The sequence below is a fragment of the Microtus ochrogaster genome, linkage group LG4, assembly GCF_000317375.1.
Source record: "Microtus ochrogaster isolate Prairie Vole_2 linkage group LG4, MicOch1.0, whole genome shotgun sequence".
NCBI lineage: Eukaryota > Metazoa > Chordata > Mammalia > Rodentia > Cricetidae > Microtus > Microtus ochrogaster.
The window spans coordinates 27,953,695-27,970,954 of NC_022030.1; positions in this window are offsets into that span (position 1 = coordinate 27,953,695).

Sequence of the window (17,260 nt, forward strand, 5' to 3'; positions counted from 1 at the left end):
TTTGGTTTTGTTGGTGTGATCATCTTTTACTGAATTTTTATGGGTGTAGCTAGCTTCATTTGTTTGGAATTTTCCTTCTAGTACATAATATGGAACTGTATATGTAGATAGCTATTATTTTAATTTGACTTTACCATTGGATGTCTTGTTTTCTCCATCTATCATGATTGAAAAGTTTGCTGGGCATAATAGCCTGTACTGGAATCTGTGTCATCTTAGAGTCTGCAGGACATCTATTTCCATTGAGAAATCAAGTATAATAATAATATTAGGTCTACCTTTGTGTAGTACTTGGGATTTTCTTTTGAAGCTATTAATAATGTTTCTTTGTTTTGTAGCTTTAGTGCTTTGATTATTATGTGGCAAGTGAACTTTCTTTTCTGGTCCAATCTATTTGGGGTTCTGTAAGCTTCTTATACCTTTATAGGGATGTCCTTCTTTAGGTAATGCAATTTTATTCTATAATTTTTTTTAAATTATAATTTTTTAGGTTTTTGTGTTGTGATTCTCCTCTTTCTTTTATTTCTGTTATTCTTGGGTAGGGTCATTTCACAGTGTCTAGATTTTCTGGATTTTTTTTTCAGAGGGGAATAGGAAATCTTTTAGATTAACAAACATTGTTTTATGAAAACTGTATCTATTTTTATATTACATCTTTAATTCATGCGATTCTCCCATCTCTTCTATTCTGTTGGTGATGCTTTCTTCTGTGGATTCACTTGCTTACTTAATTTCCATTTTCAGAACTCCTTCATTTTATGTTTTCTTTATTGTTTCTATTTACATTTTCAGATCTTGAGTAATTTTATTCATTTATTTCAGCTTTTTTCTATGCCACCTTGGCTTCTTTTATAAAGTAAATTATTCTTTTTTTTTTTTTTGGTTTTTCGAGACAGGGTTTCTCTGTGGCTTTGGAGTAAATTATTCTTTTACTTCAACTTTTTGTTTATCATTTCCTCAACAGCTTTAAGAAATTTATCTATTTCCTCTTTAAGAACCTGTATCATATTTATAAAGTTGTTTTAAAGGTCATTTTCTTTTGCGTCAGGGGTGTTGGAATATTCAAGGCTTGCTGTAGTAGGAAAGATGGACTCTGGTCATGATACACTGCCTTAAGTTGATTGGGTTCTTATGCTGCAAACTAGGTATTTGGATTTGGAGTGATTATCTGTCTAGGAGTTGACTTCTGAGTTGTCTTTGTTAGATTTGTGATTCATTCCTTGGTTTCTGCTTTCTTTCTAGTCTGATCCAACTGGTCTGTGGTTCAGCAGAGGTATTCTACCATAGTTGGGAGTTGTATTTCTGAGGGTAGGAGTTGTGGGTTGGGTTATGGTCATGAGAGGAGTAGGCTGAGCAGGCACTGAGAGACTCGGGACAATCCACAGGCTAATATTCTACCTGTAGTTCATGCACCTGACATGGCTTCTGGTGGGGAAGAAGTACATCTGACTTTTTGATTGCCATCAAGTCAGGTAAAATGCAGTTGAAAAGGTCAGAGTCCTTGCAAAGGAACACTGAGATGTCATGAAGAGAAACTGAAAACATAAAGCCTATGTTGCATTGGAGAACTGAGAATGTTAGAGATTCTATGAGCATAAGCCATTTTTGGCACTTAAGGAAGAGAATACTAGGTTATTTCTTAGTATTGTTTAGAAGAAAACTACCCACTATAATGATTCAAATTGACTCACCCCATTGATAGCTGAAAATAAAGATTATTATTGTTTTGGTCTGCTTTAAACTGACAATTAATGTTTATTTTTTTTTTTTGTTTTTGTTTTTTTTATTGAGACAAGTTCTCGCTCTCCATTCTTTAGCCTCCCTGGCTTGGAATTTACTGTGCAGATGAAACTGCCCTTAAATTCACAGAAATCCACTTGCCATTCCCTTTCAAGTATTGAGGTTACAGTTTACGCTACTACTTTTATTGAACTATGTTTTGAAATATACTGTCTCCTTATTAGCATTTTCTATACTCATAACATTATAAAATCCTATTAATTGGTCCATCATCCTACTAAGTTATTATGACTCAAAGAATTGGGCAGTACATAGAATGAATAGTTAAATTTTCAGGTTATTAAAAATAATTTACTCACTGCTCACCATATGTCCTAAAACCAATGCTCCTCATTTCAAAATTTTGCTATAATCTACTCTTTATAAAAAAAAACATTTTAGTTGTTTATTATCACATTAATGTTATGTAACAAATACCCCATAGTTTTAGTGACATGTTTTGATGAGGAATGCTTTATAGTTTAGAGAACTGAGTGCCATGGAGTTGTCTGGATTTGCTTGACAATCTCCAGGTTCGTTATTCAGGCAGAAGGATGACTCTGTTTTGTTCTTAGGTTAGTTTGTTTTTAATGAGTGGTATTTATGTATTCACATGTGTGTCTGGGTATGACCACTCAAATGCATGCATGTGGAGGGCAAGAGGCACTGTCAGGTGTCCTCTTCTTTGCTATTCTCCACCTTATTTTTCTTTTTAACTTGAGATAGGGTATACCAGCGAACCCACCACTTCAGCTAGACTAACCAACTGGCCAGAAAGACCCTAGAATCTGACTGTCTCTGCTTTGCCAGTTTCAGGGTAACAGACGCACACAACTGTTCCCCTTTTTACATGAGCGCTAAGTATCTAAACTGAAGTCTTTAAGCTTATTAATGAGGATGTTACTCCCGGCACTCTTTCTTCAGCCCTTAACCCATTAGAATAGTGACTATGTCAAATTTGTGTTCATCGTGATCACTAGGGAGCATGAATACTCAGAAACTGTATGGCCTAGACCTGAACTGACACACACTTTATCCGAGTCCCACGGGTCAAACACATCATCAAGGACAGGATTTTAGGTATATGTTTATCAAGTTCCACATAGCAAGTTAGGGATAATGTCTAAATTGTTTTTTTTTTTTGCTTGTTTATTGATATACAAACAGTTCACATATTTATCAAACTATTTTAAACTACAAAAATCTTCATGTTGTCATTTAACATTTAAGAAGAGACATCTTTAATGGAAAAAAATTTCTTGGCTTTAGGTTTATGCCTCAATTCAGCAGAGAAAACTCGGCTTTATAACCTAGTGGCTCGTGTTACCTCAAGATATTTTATTTCATTTATGGCTATTGTGAAAAGCTATGTTCTCTGATTTCCCTCTCAGCTTCTTTATCATTTGTATAAAGGATGGCTACTGATTTTTTTTTAGTTGATCTTGTATCCTGCTACATCACTGAAGGTATTTATCAGCTGTAAGAGTTCTCTGTTAGAATTTTTAGCGTCACTTATATATACTATCATACCATCTGCAAATAACAAAAGTTTGACTTCTCCCTTTCCAATTTAAATCCCCTTGATCTCCTTTTGTTGTTTTATTGCTATAGTCAGAACTTCAAGAACTATGTTGAAGAGATATGTAAAGAGTGGACAGCCTTGACTTGTTCTTCATTTTAATGGAATCATTTTGAGTTTCTCTCCATTAAATTTTATGTTGGCTGTCAGCTTGTTGTATATTGCTTTTATTATATTTAAATTTGTTTCTTGTATCCCTGATCTCTCCAAGACCTTTATCATGAAGGGGTATTTGATTTTTTTCAAATGCTTTTTCAGCATCTAAAAAATGATTATATAGTTTTTTCTTTCAGTTTATTTCTATGGTAGATTACTTTGATAGATTTTCAAATGTTGAACCAGCCCTGCATCGCTAGGATGAATCTGACTTCATTCATGGTGGATGAATTTTTTTTTGATGTGTGCTTTCATGCGGCTTGCCAGTATTATATTGAGTACTTTTGTATCCATTTCATGAGTAAGACTGGTCTGTAATTCTCTTTCTTAGCTTAATCTTTGTGTGGTTTTGGTGTCAGGGTAACTGTAGCTTCATGAAAGGAATTTGGCAATGACTTTTCTGTTTCTATATTGTGAAATACATTAAGGAGTATAGGTATTAGCTCTTCTTGCAAGTTCTGGTAGAATTCTGCACTGAAGCCATCTGGCCCTGGGCTTTCTTTTGGTTGGGAGGTTTTGATCACAGCTTCTATTACCTTGCAGTTTATAAGTCTATTTAAATTGCTCATCTGGCCTTGATTCAATTTTGGTATATGGTACCTATCCAGAAAAGTATCCATTTCTTTTACATTTTCCAATTTTGTGGAGTACAGCTTTTTTATAGTATGACCTAATGATTCTCTGGATTCCCTCAGTATCTGTTTTAATGTTCCACTTTTCTCTTCTGATTTTGTTAATTTGGATGTTCTCTCTCTGTCTTTGGATTTGTTTGGATAAGGCTTTGTCTACCATCTTGATTTACTCAAAGAATTAACTCTTAAAATCTAAGAGAAATTAAAAACAATGTTATTTTCTTTGGCTTAAAAAAAGAGCCTAATAGCAACTTTTTTGTGTCATCTCAAATTACCTACCACTTGTGACTTTAGTAATTCCTGGATGTCTTTACACAAGAGCATATTGGTGATAATCTCTAGGGAGAAGAAAATAAAATCATCATTTGGAAGATTTCAAGCAAAATATTTTATTAATTTAAAGATCAACTTTAGACACCTCACTTGTAAAAGAGGGTCCTTTCTGCCTAGACACTATCAATACTAGGTATTTACTTCTGTAACTTTGATCTTGTTGGAAGACACATTATTCACGTTATTTTGTCACATTTCATCACCTTTATATTTATGTGTATTTGTTCTTTTAGTGGATAAGCCTTAGAGGATAGTTATCTCCCTGACTCCACCATCAGCATTATGTGGCAGACTTGTGTACTAGACATGAACAAACAAAACAGCTTCATTCCTGGTGGTTTATTCTGAACAAGTTTCTGACTTTCTTCAGACTGAAGTTCATTTGAACAGCAACTTGTTAAGTTCTTTTTCTGAGTTACCTGCTTTTGTTCATATAATTTACCTTTTTTATAAATCAAAATTATGCTTTACATGGGCTAATAATACATCTTATTTGTAGAGTGAATACTTAACATATTTATGGTCATGGCTTTAATACCTGGTATAAAAAAATAGATAACTAATGTGTCATTACGCATACACACACACACACACACACACACACACACACACACGGAGCTATTATTCATATAGCTTCAACGTAAAATTCCTAACCATAAACCAGTGTTCTTTTAACTTTTTAATTTAAAAATAATTTTGTTTTGTTGATATTGTTTTAACTTTTTAAAGTATGGACTAGTATACATTAATTAGACATGACATATTTTTGATTTGAAGCCTAGATAGTATACACCACAATTACATGTCTGTATTTTAAAATGAGCACGAGCATGTTGATGTAAAGACAGTGAAGGAAGTGTGTATACATTTTGTGGGAGGCTTAGAATCTCTCAAAGAGATCTTAGTACCTAAGTAATTTGGAGTTACCTCATTTACTTAGACCAAGAACATATATGTATCACTGATTAGAATTTGAGTATCTTAAATAGAGTGAGAGCGGGGGTGTTTCTGACTCTCTCTGCCTACTCTTGGGACCCCTTTCCTACTGATGGTTTGCTTTTCCCAGCCTAGATATGAGGGTATGTGACTAGTCTTATTGTATCTTGTTATGCCATTTTCAGTTGATATCCTTGGTAAGACTGCTTGTTTCTCAAGGGAAACAGGAGGATTGGATCAGTGGATAGGCGAGGCTAGGAAAAATGGATGAGGGTAGGCTGCTGTAGGAATGTTTTGAAAACTAGAAAAAAAAACAATTTTGTAAAGTGTTTATGAGCAAAGAAATGAAGGTCGTTTAAATCTTCACTATAATTACATGGTAAATAATATGACTAAACAACATTTGTTGACTTAAACTTATGAAAACATTGTTCATCTATATTTTAAAATAGAGTATGTTCTTAGAAACTTGAAAATTTTCCAAAAATGTTTATTTAAAAAATGTTCTCTCTCTAGCATAAATTCCCACTTAATTAACAGACATAAGATATCTTGAAATCAAACATACTGTTGATTATTTGCAAATGTTCAATGAGCTTTGCTTTACTCAAAGCAAATGAGTAAAATATTTAAGGTATTTATGTTGCCAATGACTCAATTAAAGAAATGATTTTCAGTAAACCAGTTAAATTGTTCTGGCTATAAGGAATCTGTGTTTCCAGTTATTATAAATAAAATTTCCAACTGACAAATTTAAGGCAATGGCTTTTTTCATCAAAGTTATAGAAATTGAGGAGTATCTTTGTTCTGGGGAAATTAAGGGACATTTTGATAATTGAATGTTTTTCATTCTATTTCTTACATATTCTGTGAAGTGGACTCTCTGCCTGAATAGCAATCAAGTAATAACTCAGAAGAGTCTAGAGGATTTCCTCAGGGAAGACAGCTATATTTAAGAAGAATAAGTTCTCATTTTTGAAAGAGTTTGACCTTTTTTTAAGTCTACCCAGAAAAGGAGGAATGAAAACTTCTCTTGTCCCAGGCTTCAACTAAGAAAGGATGTCATGATTTTTATGGGACAAATCAGACTCTGGTGGGTTGTGGTGGATTGTCCTATGCCACTCTCCCTTTGTTTTTCTCTCCACATTTCATTTAGTTTATAGAAATTGTGGCCACCTCCTGCAAAGAAAAATTGCACTGCAACAGGCCAAAGTGGATGCTGAGTAGAAAGAAAATTGGTGGGCACAAACACTTTTATCACATAATATCTTCCACTATCTTCATGGACATATTGATTAAAAGGAAAGTATGGATCAAAAAATGCTAATTTATAAAATATAGCTCCATTGTCTATGATTGAATCCAGGCCTTTTAAGGAAATTTACTTCCATATCTTTTTTCCACAATGTTTGTAATATGAGTTGCTAATATTCGGATCACACACTTTTAAAAGAGTATCAGGAATAAGCCATTATTTATATATTCAAACGGGCAATCTTAAATTTTATCGCTGTTTAAGCTGTAATTTTAAAAGATTGTGGTTGTATTTATAGGCTTCTCATGAAACTCAGCTTCAAATCTGCTCTTCCCAACTGACATGGATTAAAAGGCTATGATCAGAAATTTATTAAATGCTTTAGTGTTTAACCTAGTGGGAAAAATAGTGCTAAGTTTTACTTCCATGAGAAGCTAGTTAGAAACAGCTGTTTTCATTCAACTCCATATTACAGCAGTATTCTCAGAGTTTAGTATTCATGCTAGGGGCTTTTAATATAAGATTGTTACTCATCTCCCTTGAACTTGTTGGTTTTTTTTTCTTGAATCTGGTTTGACAGAATATTTTCAATAATTGGCAAATTTTGTGAAGATAGCCTTTAAGTTGATTGTGAGATCAGCTTAACAATTATCATTGAAAAAGGATTAATGTTCATATTCATAAAATTGTTTGGAGGGGTGTGAAGTGGGCATATATTGGGTCGGCTATTTCAATGATGACATTCTGTATGGTCAAGGGCAGTCAGACTTCTAACACAGTCCCTCAAAACATGTAGGGCCCAGATAGTATAATATCTACCCTGTAGCTCCTTCATCATGGTTTGCTCAAGCCATAGAGCCACAGAGTTGTCCTGGTAAACAAGGCAGACATTTTCCTTTATATTCTAGTATTTTGGAAAAGATAACAAAGGTGAATTTGGAGCAAAAGAGTTGATAAGGTTACAGTTAAAATTATCAATATGTAGCACTGATAATATATTCATAGGGAAAAAGAGAGAGAACAGTCATAAATATATAACTACAGGATAATAAAGAATTAAAAACTATGTTTCAGCTAATTTAAAAAATTGAAACTGTTGTGACATACCCATAAACAGCACTCAGGAAGCCAACGTAGGAGGCCTGTGAGTAGGATGCCAGCTTCTTCTACAAAGTGAGAACTCAACCTAAAATATCCAAAATTTACTTGCAAGCTATTAAGGATAACTGTTTTTTTTTATTGATTTATTATGTATACAATATTCTGTCTGTCTGTCTGAAGGCCAGAAGAGGGCACCAGACCTCATTACAGATGGTTGTGAGCCACCATGTGGTTGCTGGGAATTGAACTCAGGACCTCTGGAAGAAGAGTCAGTGCTCTTAACCTCTGAGCCATCTCTCCAGCCCAGGATAACTGTTATATATTATTAATAGCACAATTTCTGCCTTTGTTTATCCCTTTCTGTCTTCTTTGTGATAATTATCCATTTCCCATGTACCTGTGTATAAATGCTCGTTCTCTGGAGCGATGGTAAACTTCATGGGATGACAACGGATAAATGGGATTACCTCTGAGTTTAGGAGAACTGTTCCATAATTTTTAATATCCCAAGGTTACATTCATTTGTATTTTAACATTTCAGGTGGTCTTAATGGAGGTAGTGTGTAACTAGAAACAGGCTTTATAGTTTCAAAAGTCTGCCCCATTCCCAGTGGGGTCTCTAAGTATTGTATTTATGCTTTTGAATTTTCTGTATATTCTCAATGACTGCTCAGTGCCATGCCTGCCTGTCACTGTCTCCACAATGATGGACATAGACTCTTTATTCTTCTGGAATTCTCAATCACAAAACTAAGTCCATTATTTTCTATGTTGCCTTCATCACAGAGTTAATTTATAACATAAAAAGTAACTAATGATGAATAATAGAACTGAATTATAAATAAGTACAGCTGATAAATATATATTGAATAGTGCATAATTTCAATGAGTGTATAACTGTGTCAAATCTATCTGGTCTACTGCAAATAGCTATGGTACCACAGTTAAATACTGTTAATTCCACAAATTAATGGATTTCATGTCTAAAGTTCAAGCAATGCTTTTCAACAATAAAATAAGGAGGTATAATCTTATTAAACATGAAAGACAGAAACAGAGATCAAGAAGAAAGAAATTAAAAGGTTTTCTAATCTGCCTAGTTTCATGTATGTGTGTGCATGTGTGTGCATGTGTGTGTATGTATTCCTCAATCTTCTATATTTTAAAATAAATCATGTTTTAAATACAGTGAGTAGATCTAAGTGAATAGTTTGTTAAAAGATATTTGCTGTGTGCTAGAGTATTCTCAAAGGAAACTTCCACTCACTGCTGACAAGAGACCATATTGTACTCAATAAATATGTGTTTCCTGCCTTTCTTTAATTTCAATTATTTTATGGCTTCCCGTGTTATGTGATATTGAATTTAAGGTCATGCTTCTGATAACACCACATTCTACCAGCTATATACTCAGCCCTCTTCTTGCTTGTCTTTAGAGACAGAATCTCAGAAATTTGCCCAGGACATTTTTGAGTAACATTGCAGGCCATTTAGGCATTGAACTTGTGATCCTCTTGCCTTGGTGTCTCGCACAGCAAAATTACAAACGTGTGTGCCCAGACATAGCTGATCTATGCATCTCATACAGGAAAATCCTTGTCACATTAGTGATGGTATCTGGACCAGACTTTAACATCCTACATTATGATGGTGAACACAGGTGGGCCAGGAAGCCTTTGTAGTGTTCTCCCATAAAAAGGTGATTGCACCGCAGAAACAGTTTTCTGTTGACTCAGTAACCACACACAGTGCCTGTCGAAGAAGTTGTACAGCTGGTTAGATAATAGGAACATAACAATTACTTAAGGAGAAATGTTTTCCTTGATTTTGGACCCTGAAGTAGAATTTTTTTTTGCAAAGAGGACACTGAATAACAGTTGGATGATATCAGCTATAATTTTATAGCAAATGCACAAATAATTCTTATCTAGAAGTCTGATAAAATTCAATAGTCTACTAAGTTTCATCCTTGTAACAGACTGTGCTCTCTATGGGGGAGTGATATCTAAAGAATGGGAGAAGTAGAACATTCAGCTCAGACAGGCTTATGTGTATGGGAAAGGTTGAAGCAAAGTGATAGATTTTTTTTTTTTATTGAAACTGTTGACTGTTCATAGTTTGCAAAATCTCCAAGAACCAAAAACTCTAGTCAGGCTTCCAGATAACTACCCTGTTCAGATAGGTAGCCAAGTTTTTTCCCAATCCTAGAGCCATTTAAACTTAAGATAGAGAATAAAAGAAAGATATTTTACACACACACACACACACACACACACACACACAGAAAGAGAGAGAGAGACAGAGACAGAGAGAGAGACAGAGACAGACACAGACAGAGAAAGAATGTATCTCTATATGCATTAACATTACCTGGTAAGGTTAAGTATGGAATTGCCTCACTGTCATTTGCTTCTTTTTAAAATAAATCCCCATGAGCCAATAATAAGAACCTTAAAAAACATTGTGTAGATTGAGTTTCTCGTGAGATGGTCCTTTTTTGTCCCTGAATGTAATAAGGGTAAACTTTCAATTCTATCTTCAGACTTATAACTCTTTCGTTATTAGCTGATAAGTGCATTAAAATTGAGGATAAAACCCAGGGCAGGTATCATGGGTGGGTTGGCATCCATTACCTGTTTTCTCTCCCTTTTCAGGCTTAGTTGTAACAAATAATCAAAAACTCTCCCTTGCTCTAGCTTCTTAGAAATTAGGGAAACTAGTGGGATGTGATGAATGCTGCTCTTCCAGCCCATTCTGCCTTTTACTTCCGACTGCCTTGGATGGGGGCCCCTTAAAAGGCAAGAGTTCTGGCACTTGCCAGTGACTACCAAAGGAGAAAGATATGAGCCACATTTCTATCAGAAACTGAAGACTGAGTCAGTCTCTTAATTTTCCACCTGCAGACTGCATGCTGTATGAAAACAGGTAAATAAATAAATGCACACTTATGCCCCCACATTAGTTTTGTTCATAAATGGCATTCAAATAAAACATGTTTTTTTATCATGTTCTCTGAAAGAGTAGTCTTGCCATCTGGCTCACCGTGTGATGAAAGAGTGAGTCTCTAACCTTGGAGGGGAACTGACACTGAAGAGAAGATAGGATTTGAATTTGAGGGTCACGTGTAAAGAAAAGGTTAAAACTTTCTTGACAAAGAAAGACAAGTTTTCAGAATGTTTTAAACTTAAAGAGATGATAAGCATTTCGGAAGTTAAGTGTCTCTACGTTACTTTAGATACCACATGAAAAATGAAATATTACCCCATTAGATTAAAATGTACAAATCCTGTGTGTTTTTGTCAGTTAGAAATGAACTTCAAAAGCTCAAAACCTCAGGACGTTTTTAAAGTAATAATGAGATTTATAATCTCTCTCTCTCTTTTCTCTAGTATCTGGAATTTCCTAACTATGCTGCTTTTTCTGAAATGAGATAGTTCACCTCAATATCTAGATTAAGATTATCTAAGAATAACAATGCAATAAATTTGTAGAGATCATTTTCCTCTCTGGTGAAAGTAGGTTAAAATGCCCCAGCAATCAGAGTTTTATCAAGTGGGTTTCAAGTATATGGTTTTTCTAAGTTAGAGGTGGAGAGTTTACTAGATAGAGGCACGAGAAAGTGTAGGAAAGGCACTGTCAGCCAGGCTTAGGATGTAAAAGAAGAGCCCATCTAAGAATGGAAATTAAGGGAAAAACATAAAATTTTAATGTGCGTTGATGACATTTATGCAAGCCAGGATCAAGGCTGCCGGAACTAGACCAATTCTCAAATTACATATTGAAACAAAGTGAATGGGCTGTTCGTGTTTTGGATTATAGCCAGAGTGATTTACGACGCAAAAGTCTGGTTAAATGTCTGAACAAGATACACATTTTATTTTTTAAAATTATGTCCATTGGTGTTCCGACTACATGAATGTATGTTTGAGAGTGTCAGATCCCCTGGAGCTGGAATAACGGACAGTTGTGAGCTGCCACGTAAGTGCTGGGAATTGAACCCAGTCCTTTGAAAGAACAGCCACTGCACTCAACTGCTGCGCCATCTCTCTAGCCCTGTTAAATATTCTTATTACTTACAATAGAAAAACGTAAAGGCTCTGTGTTAATACAAAGATACTTGCATATTATAATAACTTTGCTCTATAGAAGAGGACCAAAATGCCAAGATTGTGTTACTGTCCGTGCTTACCACTAATATGCTTGTGACTATTTTATTGATGAAATGAAGATTATCCCACCTTTTGATCTTAGATGGAGAAATGAACAACAAGATAAGAACTGCAAAAGAACCTGCGTAAGTGTTTTTAAATCTTGGTTTTAGCATGCATAGCAAGAAGAAATGTAATCACGTTTTAAGTTTGAACATTGTATCAAGCATACACTGAAATATCTTTATCTGTTGAACACTGAAATAGCCCAGTAAGTTCATTTTATATTTCAAATTGAAGTTGATTCTTTAAAGCAAGGCCCTGATTACTTCTTCCCCTTTGCATTTTACTCTTAAAGGAAATAGTTTGACTGCTGACGGCATCACTCCTGATTCTTGAAAACACCTCTCTGTTTTCAATGTAGCGTGCAGATGGAGATTTATTGTTGATAGTTCCACTTGCATAGTATCTAAAAATAGTAACTTCCAATACATTCAATACTCTCCACAGATCAGTGTCACTACATCCAGTGGTGCTTTTAATCAGTAATAGGAGGGAATATATTTTCTGAGCTCTGGACTGCTGGTTGATTTCTCTAAGTACATGATCTGTTATGTTGTCACTGTACCTAAATGTTAGGAGAGCTTGTTGAAAATGAAAATCCCCCACATCCTACCTCCTTATCCCATTAGTTTTCTTTGGGCACAAATCTACAATTATCAGACAATGTAATCTCAGTCTTCACAATCATTTAATCCATGTCTACTTGTGTATTTACTGTTGTTTATCTTCCTTCTGCTGTCAGTTAGGTCAACTATCTGTTGTTGACATCCATAAACTACCATCTATTGGTCTGGGAAGTCCTTCTGTCTATGTGTTGTTTTCATTGGTCAATGAAAAAAGAAATTGCTTTGGCCTGTGATAAGGAAGAGTAGAGCTAGGTTGAAAAACTAATCTGAATGCTGGGACAAAGAAGGTAGAGTAGAGTAAAGCCACATAGCCCTGCCAGAGAGAGACATCAGATGGAAACATGCCAGTAAGCCACAGCCACATGGCAACACAGAGATGAATAGAAATGGGTTAATTTTAGATATAAGAATTAGCCAGAAATACGTGTAAGCTAATGGCCAAAGAGTACCACAAATAATATGGATTCTGAGTTATTATTTCATGGTCTGGGCAGCAGGGAATGAACAAGCAGCTTCTGCTTACTATCTATCTGTCTGTCCATCATCTATCTGTCTAACATCTACCTATCACATATCTAATCTAGCTAGCTAGCTGTCTGTCTGAGTTTTTGTTGTTGTTTGTTTTTTTTGATTTTTGTTTTTCAAGAGAGGGTGTCTTTGTAGTTTTGGAGCCTGTCCTGGAACTAGCTCTTGTAGACCAGGCTGGCCTCAAACTCACAGAGATCCACCTGCCTCTGTCTCCAGAGTGCTGGGATTAAAGGTGTGTACCACCACCACCAAGCTCTGTCTGTGTCATCTATAATCAGTTTGCTCTTTCTATCATCTCTCTCCCAATGTATTTATACTTGTCTTATCTATCCCAATAACCCTTTTAATCTGAAAGACAGAGAAGCAGCTTTCTCTGAGTTCTAATTTAAATATAATACAACTAACTGAGGAAAATTTTTTAAAAAATTAATAAATCACTTAGGAATTTATGAATAAAAAGTTTAGAAAAAATAAGAATTGTCTTCTATAATATATTTGCAAAGTATATTGTGGCAAAACAAACTGACAGAATAAGTATACCATGCAACCTATATCTATGGCTCATTAGACAATTAATCCATCAAATGAAAAGCCATTTGAGATGATTTGACATAGTGCTCTCAGATCCTAATGCCTCAAATTAAAAGCAAATGGTCTTGCTCAAAACATTTACATCAGTATTTCTTAAGAAATAGGGAGAGAGAAAAAAAGAGGGAGGCTGGATTCCTCCATACACAAATCCAGAAAAAGTTCTTGCCTGTGGTGTTACAATTAAAATGGAAAGACACAATTTAAGTTTTGTTTAGATAATTTTTCAATGGGGATCACTTAAAATGGATTGTGAACAAATCTTTAATTCGTTTATTTGTTAAATAATTAAATCAACTCATTATACTTTATTTACATTACTTTTATAAAATACAAAGTTCCGTAAGTTTTGCTAATTGTTGATACAGGGAATGAAGGAAAATAGAGTGTAGTCGGAATCGGGGTGAAATGCAAAGCACAGTCGTAGCCGAAGAAAGGAAAAAAATGCAGCAAGAAAAGAGGAAGGAGTCAGACAGTATTAGGAATAGGGGTGAAATGCAAAGCACAGTCGTAGCCGAAGAAAGGAAAAAAATGCAGCAAGAAAAGAGGAAGGAGTCAGACAGTATTAGGAATAGGGGTGAAATGCAAAGCACAGTCGTAGCCGAAGAAAGGAAAAAATGCAGCAAGAAAAGAGGAAGGAGTCAGACAGTATTTTCTGTACAATTATGGAGACAGTTAAAATGAAGCATATGTTTACCAAGAGAGATATGGTAGTGATAGCTGAAATAAATGTGCATGTGCAAAGTAACTGTCTGGAGAGATCAAGTGAGCAATAAACCTGTACTGTAGTAAAACCCCATCATTATTATTATTTACAGTTTAAAAGTCTTTAATCAAAATAGGGTGACTTTCTTTTTAGGTACATTAGTGGTTTGAAAATGTTTTCTTTCTATAGAAAATTTGATGCTTGCCAGTTGATAACTGTTATATTGCCAGTCCTTGCTCATTGAATAGATTGTTCTTTGAGCCATTACAATTATTTTGAATGGAATTATACAAATTCACTATATTGGTTATTAGTACAAACACATAAGCCAAATAAATGATTCATTTGTTGACAGCAGGATCAAAAAAATCTAAAGAGGAAAAAAAGCCAGCTAAATCTAAGAAGGAGTTTGTCTTCTCCAGAAATAGCTTCGCAGTACTTGATTAAATTTTCTGAATTAGTCATAACATGTATTCATCAACAAACTATACTTTTCATTTTCCACAATAATAATCCCCCAATTATGAAACTTTCAGCAGAAAATCACCTTTAGTATAAAACTAAGGAAGAGAAGCTTAAAGATTGCCACAATTGTCAGTTATAGAGCATGAAGTTTATTTTCCTCCAATTTATAATTTGAATGAATAGCATTAAACTTCCTCTGACTATGTATCCACTGAAGTCAATTTCTGTAAGACAGGTCAGAAGGGTAGAAATCTCCCTTTGTATTAGGCTATGTAGCAGGCTTAGTGTTCTATAAATAGTGCATTTTGAAGGAAGAGATCTGTAAAGTCCACCTTCTCAGGCATTAATGTGTGTGTTGTTGGATGTGATTACAGTGTGAGAGATTTTGAATAACCCAGGTAATGTCACTATCTCTACTTTGAAAATTCAAAATCTGTCTTTCTGAAGGCTTTTGTATTGCATTGGGTTTCTGTTCTTGATTGTTGTCAAATGACACTTCATCATACATTATTTTACTTATCTGAAACCCCTTACACATGCCTCTCTGTAGCTCTCTTTTTATAAATTTGTATTTTCTTTCTTTCCCACTTTATCATGTTTCCTTAAATTATAATATAATTATATAATTTTTTCACTTTCCTCCCTTCAAAGAGTCTCTTATATCCCTCATCCCCTTTTATGCTTATGACTTCTTTATTAATTGTTGCTGCATGAAAACACACACACACACACACACACACACACACACACCCACTCCTAAATGCAACCTGCTCAGTCTTTATAATGTTTTTCATATGCATATGCTTTCAGAACTGTCCACTTGATGCTAGATAGCCAATTGATATATTCTTTTCTGTAGGAAACTATTTCTGTTATCCTGAGAATCATTTATCTCCCTATAGTACTTTGTATAGTGTTGAAGACCATGGTCTTTCCTCATTCACTTGGGCACATCTATTGCTGAAAACTTTTTTTCCTTATTAGACAGTCATATTTGTAAGAATTTATGGGTAACTTCTGACATAGTCTCACAGCAAACTCCTGGCTCTTACTGTCTTTTCAGCTCCTCTTCAACAATGTTCCCTGAACTTTAGGAGTGGGAGTGTTTCATAGATGAATCCGGTCTATCAGTTTTGCTCAGTTATCCTTCTTAATTAAAGAGATGCAGCATATGTGCTTATACCAATTTAATTTCTATTGATATTTAGACGATGTGGTATTTTTTTATGGCAAAAAACAATTATATAAAACAAATTGCATATTTTAATTCAAAGACCTAAAGTTTTATTGTTATTATTATTATAAAACATTCCTTTTATATGCATTGTTAGAATTATCCAGTGATTTTCTGATGTAAATAATGTGCCTTTAATATATAGGAAAACTATTGATTTTTATGTGTTAATTTTGAGATCTGCTGCTTTGCTGAAAGTGTTTACTAGTTGTAGAATTATCATGGTGGAGACATTTGGTCTTTTATAAATTAAATGTCTGAAAACAAGAGTATTTTGATTTTTTCCTTTCCTGTTTGTATCCCATTTATCTCTTTCATTTTCTTATTGTTCTAGCTAAGACATCAAGTATTATATTAAATAGGTATGGAGAGGGCAGAGAGTGTATAACATTGTCTTTTTCCTGATTTTGTAGAAATGTCTTGATTTTGCTTCATTTAAGTTGGTGTTGACTGTTGTCTTGCTGTGAATTGCCTTTATTATGTTGAGGTAAGTTCCTTGTATCATCAATCCCCCCAGTAGTTACATGATGAAAGGATGTAAGGATTTTGTCATTCTGCATCTAATATGATGATCATCTCATTTCTGTCTTTTAGTCTTCTTAGATCATGCATTTTAGGACACTTCTTAGGTGGCCAAGAACCTGAGACTAGATATGTCATGGACCCTCGAGGAAAACCTACTACTATTAATCTGCTAATGGACCATAGCAATAAAATGACGCATAAAGACACATTGTTACTCCCATAGGTTAGCAAATCATTCAACCCTCATCAGAGAGGCCTCTTCTTGTACTTGATGAGAATTAATACAGATGCTTACAGCTGGACAATGTATAATAAGTAACAAACATTGAAGGACTCAGCCTAAATGAGATATTTTTTTCTTAATCAACCCCCTTCCCTCAAGGTTGAAGGAACTTTTTGGAAGAAGAGACAGAAAGAATGTATGTTATATGGGTTTTGGATAATGCCAGTTAGATAGCTTCTTGCACATACAGCAGGGCTAATGTGACATAAAATCTCAGAGTCTCTCTCAGCACAAAACCTGCCCAAAGGTGAATGAAGACAAAATCCCTGAATGGAGAAGGGAGAAGCAAAGTCCCACCCTATAGCAGAAATTTACTTGATACC